Genomic DNA, 17112 nt, shown 5'->3' with positions numbered 1-17112 from the left:
ATATAGATATAGATATAGATATAGATATAGATATAGATATAGATATAGATATAGATATATAGATATATAGATATATAGATATATAGATATATAGTTATATAGATATATAGATATATAGATATATAGATATATAGATATAGATATAGATATCTTAAGACATCCTGTAGAGAATAGATACCTTAGCCATCCTGTTCATTGGGTAGTTTTTTCCCTGTGTGCAGGTCCTGCAGAGTATTCCAGATATGCTGTTGTTAAAATATTAACCTGCTGACCATTATGTAAATTCCCAAAATTTGCTACAGCCACAATAAAAATCCTGAATCCTTAGTCAGAGGACTTTCGTTATGACATGCTGTGACAGGGACCATTGGTGACATTGATTTAGAACTCATAATTAAGACCCTTATGTATTTACAAAATGTCTTTTAAGGTTCTGCACCATGGGTGTAACACAGTAAGCCATCACTTAAATAAGTCTATTTCCTTGTTGATCTTAAACTCTGCTTTGTAATTTATACCAACAGCTTAGGTCAGCATTTAATAGAATAAACATGTCTATTCATTTTAAAAATTTATTTATTTTTTATTTATTTAAGTATTTATTTACTTATTTATTATACATGAATACATTGTAGTTGTCTTCATACTCACGAGAGAGGATAATTGGTCCCATGGCAAATTGTGAGCCGCCAGGCGGTTACTGGGATTTGAACTCAACTCAGGACCTCTAGAAGAGCAATCAGTCCTCTGAGCCATTTCTCCAGGGCCCATAATTCTATTTCTAATGTGTGTTTTTCCTTTCATATATATCTACATAAAATGTGTCCTTAAGCCAAAATTTTAATCCTTCATCTTCAGTGTTAGTGATATTCAATTTTTGTCTTAAATTTAAGATTTTCTATCATTATTTTTCTGTTTATTCTTCTCTCATTGTTTACATCTCATTTCCATTGACAAATTCCACCCGGCTGTCCCCAATATCTCTCCTCTCTCCCAGATCCAATCCTTCTCTCATTATGTATAAAAGGGGGAATAAGAGGGAGAGGGGAAAAGGGAGAGAAGAGAGAAAGAGGGGAGAGGGAAAGGGGACAGGGAGCAGGAAAGAGAGAGGATACACAAGTTTGTGTCAAACAAAAACCATATTTAGCATAAAAAGTTAAGGTAAGACAAAACCGCTTATCAAGACTGGGCGAAGAAACAATCAGCGATTTAATTTCTTCCCGATGAAGTAATTGAAAGCATGCATTAGGATGGATGGTATGTTTCCTTGTTAAAAATTATTTTTAAATCTCATTCCTAAACTATTCTGATGAGTGGATTTAGAACCACAGCAATTCGTAAGAGATGCTGACTAGACAATACTGACTGGCATAAAACCACATTAAAGTCCTTTTCCTTTCAATACCCTCAACAACAATATGTATCCTATTGCAATGAACTAATCCAGTAAGTATACTGTCTAAAGGAAATGAGACATAAAAGCACTGCAGAGTGTTGTTCCTCTCCTTCAGGCCCTGGTCTCTGGCAAGAGAAAATATGGTGAAACTACAAGGACCAGAGTTCCCTTTGGATTTCAACCTCCTATAGAGCCAAGCCTAGAAGTGACACCCACTTCATTAAATTCCTGTGGTTGTAGGAACACAGGATGTTGATTTTTTTTCCTTTTGTTACATTCAGGATTCCGTTGATTGAATCTTGTCTTTTCAATTATTACTGATAGTACAAGTCTCGGCTATTTTTTTCCTGTTAATCTTAAAATGCAGCTAAAGGAGGGAAGTGAACAATTCAGCATTAATTCAGGGATTACAGAAGTCATGATTCACTAAGCATAGTTTTAAAATGAAAAATTTTCATGAATTTTCAGCAAATTCATAGGCTTTTTTTAAAAATTATTATACGTAAATTTAGATGTGATTCTTTATCAGAATATACTGTAAATTCTGAAGTACTTTATATATGTCTATATATATATATATATATAGACATATATATATATATATATATATATATATATATGTGCACAGAAGTACAATATAATGCTATATAGGAGAAAATTGTCTCCGTGCCTCATAATGTTTCATCAAGTATTATGTCAATTACAGTGAATGGGGTATGGTCTCTGTTACTTTCAGCAACATTTTGCTTTATATCATTTAATATTCATTATTCTTTTTAGGCTGTCAGTAAAGCAGTTTTTATGATATAAAAAAATCTTCAACAGTCTTCTTGTGAAGACATTTTGGTTATATCAGAGTACATCATAGAATATTAACAATTCAGTTTTAGCTGAAGAACCTGTGAAGGAACAGTGGAGGGAAAATGATTAATTACTGATGAAGACTGAGTCAAGAATGATCAGAATGATAAGACATCATCTTTAAAAGATGAGGGATAAAAAAAAAACACACAGAGATATGCCGACAGGTGGATTGTTGTTATGTGATAAATAAAATACTTTCTCTCATCTGTGTAGAAATGTTTTATATCTCTAGGATGTTGCAATCAATCCTCAACCTGTGGACACAATTGTTTATTCTTCAGTATACTCTGAATGCGATAGCAGGTTTCCAAACATTTAAGTTACATTTTACAAAGGCCATTTGAATATTAATATTTTCCATTCTTTATTAAAATACCTCTTTCTCCCAAATGATTTCTCAACAGTTAAAATTACTAACTACTGATTCAGAGAAACTGTGTTCAATTAACATCACCTATATGTCTGCTTCCCATGATCTGTGATGCAAGTCAGTGGGGACCTGAGGACTCAGTCTTTTGTCCTCCTAAGACATGTGCTCCATAGCAAATTATTCAAATACTTATATAAGTAGCAAACAACAAAATATTGTTCTAAAATAGCCACCTTTGAAATTGGCATAATTTTCGCCTTCCAGCTTTTTTATTGGATATTTTTTATTTACATTTCAAATGTCATCCCCTTCCCCCCTTTCCCATCCATAAGCCCCTAACACATACCTCTCTTTCTTCTATGAGGTTGTTCCCCCACCACACCACCCACCCATTCTTACTTCCCAGCCCAGCTATTGCTTTACACTAATGGTTACATCCATAGCAGGGGCAAGGACTCCTCCACCCTCTGGTAAGAAAAAAGGCCATCCTTTGCTACATGTGCAGCTGGAGTGATGGGTATGTCCATGTGTATTCTTTTTATGGTGGTTTAGTCTGTGTTTGGTATTGTTGTTCTTTTGTGCTGCAAACCACTTCAGCTCTACTCTGAATGGCCATTCTTTCAGTCTCTTCTCCAAAAGTTATCTCCATAACCCCTCCTATGAATATTTTATTCCCCCATTTAAGGAGGACTGCAGCATTCCAACTTTTTTCATCCTTCTTCTTGAGTTTCATGTGGTAAGTGGATTGTATCTAGGGTAATCTGAGATTTACAGCTAATATCCACATATCAGTGAGTGCATACCATGTCTGATTTTGTTGTTGTTGTTGTTGTTCTTGTTGTTGTTTATATTATTGGGTTGCCTCACTGAGGATGATATTTTCTAATTCCACCCATTTGCCTATTAATTACATTAAGTCATTGTTTTTGATAGCTGAGTAATATTCCATTGTGTAGGTGTACTACAATTTCTGTATCCATTCCTTTGGTAAAGAGCACCTGGGTTCTTTCCAGCTTCTGGATATTATAAATTAGGCTGCTATGAACATAGTGCAGCATGTGTCCTTGTTATATGTTGGATCACAGTTTGGGTATATGCCCAGGAGTGTTAGAGCAGGGTCCTCAGGTATTGCAGTGTCCAGGTTTCTGAGGAACCTCCAGACTTATTTCCTGTGTGGTTGTTCCAGTTTGTAATTCCACCAACAATGGAGGAGTCTTCCTCTTCCTCCACATCACTGTCAACATGTGGTGTCACCTGAGCTTCTGTTCTTAGACATTCTGACTGGTGTGAGGTGGATCTTGGTGTTTTTTTATTTAGCATTTTCCTTGATGACTAAGGAGGTTGAGCATTTCTTTATGTGCTTCTCAGCTATTCGATAGTCCTCAGTTGAGAATCCAGAGAATTTAGCTCTGTACGACATTTTTAACAGGGTTATTTGTCTCCCTGCGGTCTAACTTCATGAGTTCTTTGTATATTTTGGATATAAGTCCTCTATCAGTTGTGGAATTGGTAAAGATCTTTTCCCAATCTGTTGGTTGCCATTTGGTCCTAATGACTGTGTTCTCTGACTTACAAAAGTTTTTCAGTTTTATGAGTTCCCATTTGTCGATTCATGATCTTAGAGCATAAGTCATTGGTGCTTTGTTCAGTAAATTTCCCCCAGTTCCCATGTGTTCAAGAATCTTCACTATGTTTTCTTCTATTAGTTGAGGTTATCAAGTTTGATGTGGAGGTCCTTGATTCACTTGGACTTCAGGTTTGTACAGGGCTATAAGAATGGGTTGATTTGCATTCTTCAACATGCTGATCTCCAATTGAACCAGATCCATTTGTAGAAAATGCTATCTTTTTTCCTCTGGATGGTTTTAGCTCCTTTGTCAAAGATCATGTGGCCTGGGGCTTCAATTCTAGTCCATTGATCTACCTGCCTGTCTCTGTACCAATACCATACAGTTTTAATCACTATTGCTCTGTAATACTGCCTAAGGTCAAGGATGGTGCTTTCCCCAGAAGATCTTTAACTGTTGAGGATAGTTTTTGCTCTCTTGGGTTTTTTGTAATGCCAAATGAATTTGCAAATTTTTCTTTCTAACTCTTTGATGAATTGATTTAGAATTTTTATGGAGATTGGATTGAATCTGTAGATAGCTTTTGGCAAAATGGCCATTTTTACTATATCAATCCTGTTAATTAATCCATTAGTATTGGGGGTCATTCCATCTGCTGAGATCTTCTTCAATTTTTTTCTTCAGAGAATTGAAGTTCTTGCCATAAAGATCTTTCACGTGCTTTGTTATGATAATTGGGACAACTGTGAAGAGTATCATTTCCCTAATTTCTTCCCAGCCTGATTGTCATTTGAGTAGATGAAGGCTACTCATTTGTTTGAATTAATTTTATATCTAGCCACATGGCTGAAATTGTTTATCAGTTTAAGAGTTCTCAGCTGAAACTTTTGGGGTCACTTAAATATACTGTCCTATCATCCGCAAATAGTGATATTTTGACTTCTTCCTTTCCAATGTGTAACCCTTTGACCTCAATTTGTTGTCTGATTACTCTGGCTAGGACTTCAAGTACTATATTGAATAAGCAGGGGGAGAGTGTGCAGGCTTGCCTAGTCACTGATTTTAGTGGGACTGCTTCAAGTTTCTGTACATTTAGCTTAATTTTGGCTCTGTTTGCTGTATATTGCTTTTACTCTGTTTATGAATCATGCTTAAATTCCTGATCTTTCTAAGACTTTTAATATGAAGGAGTGCTGTATTTTGTCAAGGGGTTTCTCAGCACCTAATGAAATGGTCATGCGGTTTTTTTTTGTTTATTTACATACTGAATTATGTTCGTGGATTTCCATGTATTGAACCATCCCTGCATACCTGGGATGAACCCTATTTGATCATGATGAATGATTGTTTTGATGTGTTCTTGAATTCGGTTTGCCGATATTTTATTGAGTATATTGTGTCAATATTCATAAGTAAAATTGGGCTGAAGTTCTCTTTCCATGTTGGGTCTATCTGTGGTTTAGGTATAAGCAGAGTTGTGGCTTCATAGAAGGAAATAGATAGTATTCCTTCTGTTTCTATTTGTGGAATGGTTTAGATAGAACTGCTATGACTTCTACGAAGTTCTGATAGAATTCTTCACTAAATCTGTCTGGTCCTGGGCTCTTTTTGGTGGGGAGACATTTAATAACTGCTTCTAATTCTTTAGGATTTATGGGATTGTTTCAATGGTTTTCTGATCCTGACTTAACTTTGGTACCTACTATCTGTCTAGAAAATTGCCCATTTCCTACTAGATTTTCCAGATTTGCTGATTATAGGCTTCCATAGTAGGATCTGATGATTTTTTTAATTTCCACAGATTCTGTTGCTGTGTCTCCCTTTCCATTTCTGACTTTGTTAATTTGGATATACTCTCTGTGCCCTCTGGCTAAGGGTTTATCTATCTCGTTGATTTTTTAGAAGAACCAGCTCCAGGTTTTGTTGATTCTTTGTATACCTTTTTTTTTTGTTTCCACTTGGTTGATTTCATCCCTGAGTTTATCTCCTGCCATCTTCTACTCTTTGGTGTATTTGCTTTTTTTTTTTTGTTTGTTCTAGAGTTTTTAGTGTGCTGCCATGCTGCTAATGTATGCTGTCTTATGTTTCTTATTGCAGGAACTTTAGTCTTCCTATTAACACAACTTTCATTGTGTCCCGTAAGTTTGGGTATGTTTTGATTTAATTTTCATTAAATTCTGAAAGAGTCTTCAATTTCTTTAATTTTTTTACCCTAGATATCAACGAGTAAAATGTTGTTCAACTATTGTGTCTATGTGTGCTTTTTGTCATTTTTGTTTTTGTTGAAGTTCAGTCTTAGTCCATGGTGATCTGATAGGATGCATGGGATCATTGCAATTTTCTTGTATCTGTTGAGGCCTGTTTTGTGATCAATTATATGGTCAATTTTGGAGAAAGCACCATGAGGTGTTGAGGAAAAGGTGTATTCTTTTTCTTAGGATGAAATGTTCTACAAATATCTACTAAATCCTTTTTGTTCATAACTTCTGTTAGTTTCTCCATGTCTCTCTTTAGTTTCTGTTTCTGTGATCTGTACATTGATGAAAGTAGGGTGTTGAAAACTCCTACCATTTTGTATGAATTTCAATCTGTGCTTAGAGCTTAGTAAGGTTTCTATTATCAATGTAGGTGCTCTTGCCTTTGGAGCATAGATATTTATGACTTATATACCCAGTCTGTTAGGATATGTTTTTTTAATAGGGAAGTGAGTCCACTGATGTTAAGAGATATTAAAGAATGGTGTTTCTTTCCTCTTAATTTTCCTGTTAGAGATGGAATTATATATGTATGTCTTTTGGTTTTACTGCAAGGAGATTACTTTGTTGCTTTTTCTAGGCTGGAGTATCCCTCATCCTGTTAGAGTTTTCTGCCTATTATCTTTGTAGTGCTGGATTTGTAGAACGATATTGCATAAATTTGGTTTTTATGATGGAATTTCTTGGTTTTTCCATCTATGTTAACTGAGAGTTCTGCTTGATATTGTAGCCTGGGCTGGAATAGAGTGTTCTTTTAGGCATTCTATGATATTTACACAGGATCTTCTAGCTTTCATAGTCTCTGTTGATAAGTTTGGTGTAATTCTAATAGGTTTCCCTCCATATGTTTTATGACCTTTTTCCCTTACTGCTTTAATATTATTTCATTGCATTGTCCATTTTATGCTTTGACTATTATATGACACGAGAAAGTTCTTTTCTGGTCCAAAGTATTTGGAGTTCTGTAGGCTTCTTGTATGTTTTTGGGCATCACTTTCTTTAGATTAGTGAAGTTTCTTCTATAATTTTGTTGAAGATAACTACTCGCTCATTAATTTGTGATTCTTCAATCTCTTCTATACCTATAATCCTTAGGTTTGGTTTTCCATTGTTTCGGGCCATTCTTGGATGTTTTGGGTCAGGACCATTTTGTGTTTCTCATTATTTGTGATGTTTTTGTCAATGATTTCTATCATATTTTCTGCCAATGATATTCTCTTTTCTATATCTCGAATTCTGTTAGGGATGCTTGCATCTTGACTCCTGATCTCTTTCCTTGGTTTTCAATCTCTAGGCTTGTCTACTTTTGTGATTACTTTATTGTTTTTATTTCCATTTTTAAATATTGGATTATTTCGTTCAATTCCATCACAGGTTTGGTTGTGTTTCCCTGTAATTCTTTTTTATTTTTTTACCTTTATACAACTTTTTATTATTTTTATTAACTTTTTTATTAACTTGAGTATTTTTTATTTACATTTCGAATGTTATTCCCTTTCCCAGTTTCCAGGGCAACATCTCTAACCCCTCCTCCTCCACTTCTATATAGGTGTTCCCCTTCCCATCCTCCCCCCATTACCGCCCTACTCCAACAATCACGTTCACAGGGGGTTCAGTCTTAGTAGAACCAAGGGCTTCCCCTTCTGCTGGTGCTCTTACTAGGCTATTCATTGTTACCTATGAGGTTAGAGTCTACGGTCAGTCCATGTATAGTCTTTGGGTAATGCCTTAGTCCCTAGAAGATCGGGTTGTTTTTGGCATTGTTGTTCATATGGGGTCTTGAGCCCCTTCAAGCTCTTCCGGTTCTTTCTCTGATTCCTTCAATGGTGTCCCATTATCAGTTCAGTGGTTTGCTGCTGGCATTTGCCTATGTATTTGCTGTGTTCTGGCTGTGTCTCTCAGGAGAGATCTACATCCGGTTCCTGTCACCCTGCACTTCTTTGCTTCAACAATCTTGTCTAATTGGCTGTATATGTATGGGCCACATGTGGGGCAGGCACTGAATAGGTGTTCCTTCTGCCTCTGTTTTAATCTTTGCATCCCTAATCCCTGCCAAGGGTATTCTTGTTCCCCTTTTAAAGAAGGAGTGAAGCATTCGCATTTTGATCATCTGTCTTGAGTTTCCAGTGTTCTGGGCATCTAGTGGAATTCAAGCATTTGGGCTAATAGCCACTTATCAGTGAATGCATACCATGTGTGTTTTTCTGTGATTGGGTTACCTCACTCAGGATGATACTTTCCAGTTCCCTCCATTTGTCTATGAATTTCATAAGTCATTGTTTTTGATAGCTGAGTAATATTCCATTGTATAGATGTACCGCATTTTCTGTATCCATTCCTCTGTTGAAGGGCATCTGGATTCTTTCCAGCTTCTGGCTTTTATAAATAAGGCTGCTATGAACATAGTGGAGCACCTGTCTTTTTATATCTTGGGGCATCTTTTGGGTATATGCCCAAGAGAGGTATAGATGGGTCCTCAGGTAGTTCAATGTCCAATTTTCTCAGGAATGTCCAGACTGATTTCCAGAATGGTTGTACCAGTCTGCAATGCCACCAACAATGGAGGAGTGTTCCTCTTTCTCCACATCCTTGCCAGCATTTGCTGTCACCTGAGTTTTTAATCTTAGCCATTCTCACTGGTGTGAGGTGAAATCTCAGGGTTGTTTTGATTTGCATTTCCCTTATGACTAAAGATGTTGAACATTTCTTTAGGTGTTTCTCAGCCATTCGGCATTCCTCAGCTGTGAATTCTTTGTTTAGCCCTGAACTCCATTTTTTAATAGGGTTATTTGTCTCCCTGCGGTCTAACCTCTTGAGTTCTTTGTATATTTTGGATATAAGCACTCTATTTGTGGTAGGATTGGTAAAGATCTTTTCCCAATCTGTTGATTGCTTTTTTATCCTAACCACAGTGTCCTTTGCCTTACAGAAGCTTTGCAGTTTTATGAGATCCCATTTGTCGATTCTTGATCTTAGAGCATAAGCCATTGCTGTTTTGTTCAGGAAATTTTCTCCAGTGCCCATGTATTCGAGATGCTTCCCCAATTTTTCTTCTATTAGTTTGAGTGTATCTGGTTTGATGTGGAGGTCCTTGATCCACGTGAACTTAAGCTTTGTACAGGGTAATAAGCATGGATTGATCTGCATTCTTCTACATGTTGACCTCCAGTTGAACCAGCACCATTTGCTGAAAATGCTATCTTTTTTCCATTGGATGGTTTTGGCTCCTTTGTCAAAAATAAGGTGACCATAGGTGTGTGGGTTCATTTCTGGGTTTTCAATTCTATTCCATTGGTCTATCTGTCTGACTCTGTACCAATACCATGCAGTTTTTCGCACTATTGCTCTGTAATACTGCCTCAGTTCAGGGATAGTGATTCCCCCTGAAGTCCTTTTATTGTTGAGGATAGTTTTAGCTATCGCGTGTTTTTTTGTTATTCCAGATGAATTTGCAAATTGTTCTGTCTAACTGTTTGAAGAATTGGATTGGTATTTTGATGGGGATTGCATCGAATCTATAGATCGCTTTTGGTAAAATGGCCATTTTTAATACGTTAATCCTACCAATCCATGAGCATAGGAGATCTTTCCATCTTCTGAGGATTCTTCAATTTCTTTCTTCAGAGGCTTGAGATTCTTATTGTACAGATCTTTACCTTGCTTGGTTAAAGTCACACCGAGGTACTTTATATAATTTGGGACTATTATGAAGGGTGTCATTTTCCTAATTTCTTTCTCGACTTCTGTCTCTTTTGTGTAGAGGAAGGCTACTGATTTATTTGAGTTAATTTTATACCCAGCCACATTGTTGAATTTGTTTACCAGCTTTAGTAGTTCTCTGGTGGAACTTTTGGGTTCACTTAAATATACTATCATATCATCTGCAAATAGTGATATTTTTATTTCTTCTTTTCCAATCTGTATCCCTTTGATCTCCTTTTGTTGTCTGATTGCTCTGACTAGAACTTCAAGAACTATATTGAATAAGTAGGGAAAGAGTGGGCAGCCTTGTCTAGTCCCTGATTTTGGTGGGATTGCTTCAAGTTTTTCTTTATTTTAATGTTAGTGACTGTGTTGCTGTATATGGCTTTTACTATGTTTAGGTACGGGCCTTGAAATTCTATTCCTTCCAGGACTTTTATCATGAAGGGGTGTTGAATTTTGTCAAATGCTTTCTCAGCATCTAATGAAATGATCATGTGGTTTTGTTGTTTCAGTTTGTTTATATAATGGATCACATTGATGGTTTTCCCTATATTAAACCATCCCTCAATGCCTGGGATGAAGCCTACTTGATCATGGTGGATGATAGTTTTGATGTGCTCTTTATTCGGTTTGCCAGAATTTTATTGACTATTTTAGCGTCGATATTCATAAGGGAAATTGGTCTGAAGTTCTCTTTCATTGTTGGGTCTTTGTGTGCTTTATGTATAAGAGTAATTGTGGCTTCATAGAAGGATTTTGGTAGTGCTTCAACTGTTTCAATTTTGTGGAATATTTCGGATAGACCTTCTATGAAGGTCTCTTAGAATTCTGCACTAAACCTATCTGGACCTGGGCTCTTTTTGGTTGGGAGAACTTTAATGACTGCTTCTATTTCGTTAGGAGTTATGGGGTTGTTTAAATGGTTTATCTGTTTCTGATTTAACTTCGGTACCTGGTAACGAAGTATCTGTCCATTTCCTGCAGATTTTCAAGTTTTGTTGAATATAGGCTTTTGTAGTAGGATCTGATGATTTTTTGAATTTCCTCTGATTCTGTAGTTATGTCTCCCTTTTCATTTCTGATTTTGTTATTTTGCACATACTCTCTGTGTCCTCTCGTTAGTCTGGCTAAGGGTTTATCTATCTTGTTGATTTTCTCAAAGAACCAACTTTTGGTTCTGTAGATTCTTTCTATGGTCCTTTTTGTTTCTACTTGGTTGATTTCAGCTCTGAGTTTGATTATTTCCTGCCTTCTACTCCTCCTGGGTGTATTTGCTTCTTTTTGTTCTAGAGCTTTTAGGTGTGCTGTCAAGCTCGTGAATATGCTCTCTCCTGTTTCTTTCTGCAGACACTCAGAGGTATGAGTTTTCCTCTTAGCACAGCTTTCATTGTGTCCCATAAGTTTGGGTATGTTGTGCCTTCATTTTCATTAAATTCTAAGAAGTCTTTAATTTCTTTCTTTATTTCTTCCTTGACGAGGTTATCGTTGAGTAGATCATTGTTCAACTTCCACGTATATGTGGGTGTTCTTCCCTTATTGTTATTGAAGACCAGCTTTAGACCGTGGTGGTCTGATAGGACGCATGGGATTATTTCTGTCTTTCTGTATCTGTTGAGGCCTGTTTTTTGACCAATTATTTGGTCAATTTTGGAGAAAGTTGCATGAGGTGCTGAGAAGAATGTGTATCCTTTTGCTTTAGGATAGAATGTTCTATAAATATCTGTTAAGTACATTTGATTCATGACTTCTCTTAGTCTGTCTAGGTCTCTGTTTAATTTCTGTTTCCATGACCTGTCCATTGATGAGAGTGGGTTGTTGAAATCTCCTACTATTATTGTGTGAGGTGCAATGTGTGTTTTGAACTTTAGTAAGGTTTCTTTTACATATGTAGGTGCCCTTGTATTTGGAGAATAGATATTTAGGATTGAGAGTTCATCTTTGTAGATTTTTCCTTTGGTGACTATGATGTGTCCTTCCTTATCTTTTTTGATGACTTTTAGTTGAAAATTGATTTTATTCGATATTAGAATGGTTACTCCAGCTTGCTTCTTCCGACCATTTGCTTGGAAAGTTGTTTTCTAGCCTTTCACTCTGAGGTAGTGTCTGTCTTTGTCTCTGAGGTATGATTCCTGTACGCAGCAGAATGCAGGGTCCTCACTGTGTATCTAGTTTGTTTATCTATCTTTTTATTGGGAAGTTGATACCATTGATTTTGAAAGATATTAAGGAATAGTGATTATTGCTACCTGTTATATTCATATTTGGATGTGAGGTTATGTTTGTGTGCTTTTCTTCTCTTTGTTTTGTTGCCAAGGCGATTAGTATCTTGGTGTTTTCTAGGGTGTAGCTTGCCTCCTTATGTTGGGCTTTACCATTTATTATCCTTTGTAGCATTGGAGTTGTAGAAAGATATTGTGTAAATTTGGTTTTATCATTGAATATCTTGGTTTCTCCATCTATATTAATTGAGAGTTTTGCAGGATTCAGTAACCTGGGCTGGCATTTGTGTTCTTTTAGGGTCTGTGTGACTTCTGTCCAGGATCTTCTGGCTTTCATAGTCACTGGCAAGAAGTTTGGTTTGATTATGTTAGGTCTGCCTTTATATGTTACTTGAACTTTTTCCCTTACTATTTTTAATATTCTTTCTTTATTTAGTGCATTTGGTGTTTTGACTATTATTTGAAGGGAGGAGTTTCTTTTCTGGTCCAATCTATTTGGAGTTCTGTAGGCTTCTTGTATAGTTATGGGCAACATTTTCTTTAGGTTAGGAAAGTTTTCTTCTATGACTTTGTTGAAGATATTTACTGATCCTTTGAGCTGGGAGTCTTCACTCTCTTCTGTACCTATTATCCTTAGGTTTGATCTTCTCATTGAGTCCTGGATTTCCTGTATGTTTTGGACCAGTAGCTTTTTCCGTTTACATTATCTTTGACAGTTGTGTTGATGATTTCTATATAATCTCCTGCTCTTGAGATTCTCTCTTCTATCTCTTGTATTCTGTTGGTGATGCTTGTATCTACGGTTCCTTGTCTCTTCCTTTGGTTTTCTATATCCAGGGTTGTTTCCCTGTGTTCTTTCTTGATTGCTTCTATTTCCATTATTAGTTCCTTCAACTGTTTGATTGTGTTTTCCTGGAATTCTTTCAGGGATTTTGTGATTCCTCTCTATAGGCTTTTACTTGTTTATTCATGCTTTACTGTGTTTCTCTAAGGGAGTTCTTCATGTCTTTGTTGAAGTCCTCCAATGTCATGATTGAATATGATTTTAAATCTAGATCTTGCTTTTCTGGTGTGTTTCGATATTCAGTGCTTGCTTTGTTGGGAGAATTGGGCTCTGATGATGCCATGTGGTCTTGGTTTCTGTTGTTTGGGTTCGTGCGCTTGCCTCTCACCATCAGATTATCTCTGGTGTTACTTTCTTCTCCTATTTCTGATAGTGGCTAGACTGTCCTATAAGCCTATTTGTCAGGAGTGCTGTAGACCTGTTTTCCTGTTTTCTTTCAGCCAGTTATGGGAACAGAGTGGTCTGCTCTTGGGCGTGTAGGTGCATCTTGACTCCTGATCTCTTTTCTTGGTTTTCTATCTCAAGGTTTGTCCCCCTTGTGATTTCTTTTTGGTTTTATTTCCATTTTTAAATATCGGATTGTTTTGCTTAATTTCTTCACAGTTTAGGTTGTGTTTCCCTGTAGTTCTTAAGGGATTTTTGTGTTTCCTCTTTTAGGGTTTCTACTTTTGTTATCTGTGTTGTCCTTTACTTCTTTAAGGGAGTTATTTGTGGACTTCTAAAAGACTTCGATCATCCTCATGAGTTGTGATTTTTAAAGGCAAATCTTGATTTTCTTGTTTGTTTTGGATATCCATTTTTGCCTTGGTGGGAGAACTGGGCTCTGATGATTGCTTGGTTTCTGTTGTTTAGGTTCCTGTGCTTGCCTCTCACCTTCAGGTTGTCTCTGGTGTTAGCTCGTCTTGCTGTGTCTGACAGTGGTTTGACCCTCTGTATGTCCATGTGTAAGCACTGCTATAGACCTGTTTTCTTTCAGCTAGATCTGGGAACAGAAAGCTGTTTCTGTGTTTGTGTGACGTGAACTGGTCACTGGTGCAGAAATATTGGTTTTACCAGACATCAGACGTTCCTTCCCCTCAGTGCTTCCAGGTCCTTGTGACCAGAGTCCATAGAGGGCACTAGGCATTCCTCTTGGTTAAGGAATGTGTGAAGAAATAGTTGTCGTCTCGGAACTCTTAGGATTTTCTACACTTCTGAGTGTCTGTTCCCCGTGGGATTTGGGTGAAGGGAGCTGTGGGACCAGGTCATTTCAGTTCTAGGAACAGGCACAAATCAGAAGAATACTGGTGTTGATTACCCCTATATTCCTGTATTCACAGGGTACTAGTCTGATTCCTCTTGGCTAGGAATGCCAACCGAAGTGGCAGTCTGCCTTGAACTGTGAGGATTGTCTGAACTTCTGAGATCCCAGCTGTCTCCACCCACTATGTTTGCGTGCAGAGAGCTATGGGATTGGTTTACTTTTGGGCAAAGCCAGACATTGGAAGTTTCCCTTTCAGACTTCTACCTTTCTGTATCCTAAGTTCACCAGGCCAGTTGCTTGGAGTAGAAGAATTAATTGGCCTTACCTCTACTCTCAGATGTATAATTGCTCCTGATGACTGGTTTTTGGATCTTGGTGCACGTAGAAATTGGAAGTCTCATACCTATTATTGTTCCTGTGTCCCTATGCCCCGAGAACATGAAGGGCACTAAGAGGGCTATTCTTGGGGCAGGAATGTGAGCATAAGTGACAGTCACCTCAGAACTCTCAGAATTTTCCACACTTCTGAGAGTCCAGCTCTCATCTCCACAGGAATTTGAGTGCAGGGAGCTGTGGGACTGGTTAAGATCAGTTGGCACACTTTTAACGGAAATACCATCTACTTGAAAAATTCTTGCCAGGCAAACTGATAGGCTGTCTTGTCATTCCACAACTTTTAGCTTTGAGCAATATCAAAAATATCTCTATATGATTTTAATAATATATTTATGTGACAGAAGAATGCCTGACTACACATGGTCCCCTACTATTTGGAATGGAAGACCCCCAGAGCGGGGAGACCCTCACTCAAGTCTCGGGATGATGCGACCCCCCAAGAACTCAAGTGAGACCATCCTTGCTGTAATAAACATGAGGTTTATTGATAGGAACTAGTGCACTGGGTCGAGACTCGTATCCCATGCAGGGGCAGTGGAGTTCGACACCGAAAGGCTGGGAGAAAGGGTATTTAAAGAGAGAAACCACAACCCGAGGGGGCAGGGATGATGTCATTGGAAAGTGTCGAGAATACTAATGAAAAATCACAAGGAGGAGCTTCCTGTTTCTCAAGATTGTTAAACTTTATGGTCCACCAGTTCCCGGGAGGAGCTTCTTGTTTCTCAAGATTATTCTCTAAGATTTTAATCTAACTTTATGGTCAGCTAGTAAAGGTAGAGGGCAGGGTCTGGAATTTGAGGTATTTGGGGCTTTTTTAAACTTCTGACTTCTTAACTGCATTTTTTATTCTTTCAGGGTCACTCTAATTTTGCCTCAAGAAATTAATTTTGTTCAGTCTTTGGAAACAACAATGGTTTTCACTGAAGCATACTGTAAGTAATTGAGTGAAGAAGGTCCTAGGGATATTCCTTTACAAACAATCCTTACTTATATACTAGTAAAATAATCAATTCCCTGTAACTTCACATATAAGAGGTATATAGGATTCACTCATGAGGAGTTTTATTATGCTGTATATAATGTCTGGTATTTCCTAATTCATAAAAAGAGACATCTGGGGAAAAGGTATGATGCTGGGTTTTAAGGAAATAAAATACTTTTGAAAAGCATAATAAACCGTAGTCTGATATTTCATTAATATATACTCCTTCAGTGGATATTCTGGATTTCATGATGCAGAGTAAAAGTTTTCTAGAGAAGTATTCTATTGGTTGGCTAAGGAGAGGATTCAATAGATGGCCTAGATGGTCCATTAATAATGCACTGACTATGATGTACTATGATTTCAAGGCAAGCATGAGTCAATGCATTTGACCACCGTCCTCTTTCCAGAAAGACAGCACAAATGATTAATTGTTTTGTTTTGTTTTCTTCTGGTATTCCATGAGCATACTGTATACCTGGTGAGGAGTGGTATGTAATGTCTAAGATTTTTTTGAATAATATTTTTATTCAACATACTAACAAAAATAATTCATAAAAGTAAAAAAATATTGCCATCAGATTTTATAAATGCCTCTTTATTGACTGTACTTTCTCTTCATTTTTGACATAAGGCTGGACAGATTTAGGTTATTAGTTGATGTTTCTTCAGATGGTGAAGAAAGAACCCTTTTCTGTACATTGTAATTGGGAATCACATTTTTGACATTGCTTAGAGTTATTGCAGTCCAGCTGAGCTAGAAAGATACAACATGCCTTAATTGGAATGTTGATCTTATACTCCAAGGGCATTGATGTGGCCCTCACTTCATCGAAGTACAAGCTGAAAATAGAATAGGTGCAGGATAGCGTTCATGTCCTGACATAGTGCTACTCACTGATAGTAGTCATCTAAATGCAGCCTCCCCTGTCTTTGAAGCACCAAACACCTTCGTTGTATTAGAAGAATAGGCTTACAATCTCCTTAAACTGCTCTGTGTAGCACTTCTGTAGCATTTTCCATTTCTTTATCATCTGGCCGTGAGCTCTACCAAATATAACTTTTTCCTAAGTTCTCAGATGCACTCTTCTTTTCATTTCTGTCCTCTGTCCCAACCTCAGCCCCTACAATCATTCATACTGAATTTTTCATGATCATATTTACCTGATATCCTGATCATTAAACCTGCCTAATCATAGGGGAACACTTCTCAGCCATGGCCTTTATACAATAACTTATACAGCCTTAATATTCCCTGCATCCATTAAGG

Source organism: Rattus norvegicus, chromosome 1 (genome assembly GCF_021556685.1).
Source record: "Rattus norvegicus strain SHRSP/BbbUtx chromosome 1, alternate assembly SHRSP_T2T, whole genome shotgun sequence".
Taxonomy (NCBI): domain Eukaryota; kingdom Metazoa; phylum Chordata; class Mammalia; order Rodentia; family Muridae; genus Rattus; species Rattus norvegicus.
Note: the sequence above shows the minus strand (reverse complement) of the source record.